The sequence below is a fragment of the Capra hircus genome, chromosome 17 (genome assembly GCF_001704415.2).
Source record: "Capra hircus breed San Clemente chromosome 17, ASM170441v1, whole genome shotgun sequence".
Classification (NCBI taxonomy): domain Eukaryota; kingdom Metazoa; phylum Chordata; class Mammalia; order Artiodactyla; family Bovidae; genus Capra; species Capra hircus.
This window is the reverse complement of record NC_030824.1, coordinates 64,918,440-64,920,156: the sequence shown is the minus strand read 5'-3', so window position 1 is coordinate 64,920,156 and position 1,717 is coordinate 64,918,440. Positions and strand designations below refer to the sequence as shown.

Below are 1,717 nucleotides of genomic sequence, written 5' to 3'. Positions count from 1 at the left end.
TAAATTGATGCAGCCACTGTGGAAGACGGTATGGTGGTGGTTTAGTCACTAAGTTGTGTCCAACTCTTGTGACCCCCATGGACAGAGGAGCCTGATAGGCTATGGTCCATGGGATTCTCTAGGCAAGAATACTGGAGTAGGTTGCCATTTCCCTCTCCAGGGGATCTTCCCAACCCAGGAATCAAACCCAGGTATCCTGCAGTGTAGACAGATTTTTTACCAACTGAGCTACAAGGGAAGCTTTGCATGTAATAATAGGCAAATTGGCAGCTATGATTCAGGGTCTGCAGAGGTGAAAAACCCCAATACAAGTGTCTCCCTGCAAAGGTCAGGGTCCCTGGTGCTCGCCCACCTCCAGATGCTGACTAGACAAACTCAGCTCTGGGGCAGATTTCTCCTTCAGCACCAAGAGGATCTGGCTCGCAGGCATAACTTTAGAGGAGCTCTCTTTAACGCTGGTGTCAACAGTGTTCCACTCGTCCCCAAAGTCAGCTCTGGATTCTTGCTGCTTCGACAAGATGCTGCCTTCCTTCTTCAAAGCCTGGAGGTAAAGTTCCAGGAGCTGCCTGGACTGACAGGCTTCTTCTCTCTGATCAAGCACCTACTGGAGGGTATTCTGGAGCCCCCGGACTGCCACACAACTTTGGCTGAGTTTCTGAGCCGGCTCCGAACACGGGACATCAGTGAGCACCCGGAGCTCCTCCTCGGACAGCAGGATGATGCTGGATAGGTCTTCCTTCAGCTGCCTGGCCACGTTCTTCCACTTCAAGCCTGTCCCACTATCTGTCTCATCTCTTTCAAAGGACTCTCGGGTAATCCAAGCTGTACCTCCACCTGAGTTGTGTGTCCACTTCTCATTCCCAGCTAATGCCACAAATTTAGTGTTGGCAGGAAGTAATCATCATCATCCACTATGGTGCCATCTTTTGCCAGGAGCAGAGTGACTGGTGCCAGAATGTCACAAGCCGTGCTTCTCAGCTCCTTGAGGCAAGAGGCCACCATGCCATGTTCCCAGCTGTTGTTGCGGCGCAGCAGGCACTGCTTTAGAGTCTCCATTTTCTGGAGCTTCAGGGCCACTGGCCGCCCCCATCCTCTTCATGGTGGGACCAGACCGATGTGGAGAAGTCAGGGAGGCTGGGGCATAGGAGTCTTCCCCAACTCCATCCCCCACAGCATGCCGGGAAATGGAGATTCTTTAAAAAACTAGGAATAAAACCACCATTTGACCCAGCAATCCCACTACTAGGCATGTACCCCGAGGAAACCAAAACTGAAAAAGACACATGTAGCCCATTGTTCATTGCAGCACTATTTACAATAGCTAGAACGTGGAAGCAACCTAGATGTCCATCAACAGATGAAGGGATAAAGAAGCTGTGGTGCATATATACAATGGAATACTCCTCAGCCTTAAGAAGGAAGGCATTCGAGTCTGTTCTCATGAGGTAGACAAACATAGAGCCTATTATACAGAGTGAAGTAAGTCAGAAAGAGAAATATAAATATCATATACTGACCCATATATATGGAATCTATAAAGATGGTACTGATGAATTTCTTCTCAGGGCAGCGATGGAGAAACAGACATAGAGAACAGACCTACGGACACGAGGGAAGGGGAGGAGGGAGAGGGTGAGATGCATGGAGAGAATAACGAGGAAATTTATAGTACCATATGTAAAATTGATAGCCAGTGGGCTTCCCTGGTGGCTCAGAG

At 49.3% G+C, this 1,717-nt stretch overlaps 1 pseudogene; it reads right to left on the bottom strand.

Annotated features, from left to right (window-relative positions):
* Positions 329-1,056, bottom strand: LOC102170899 (annotated as a pseudogene).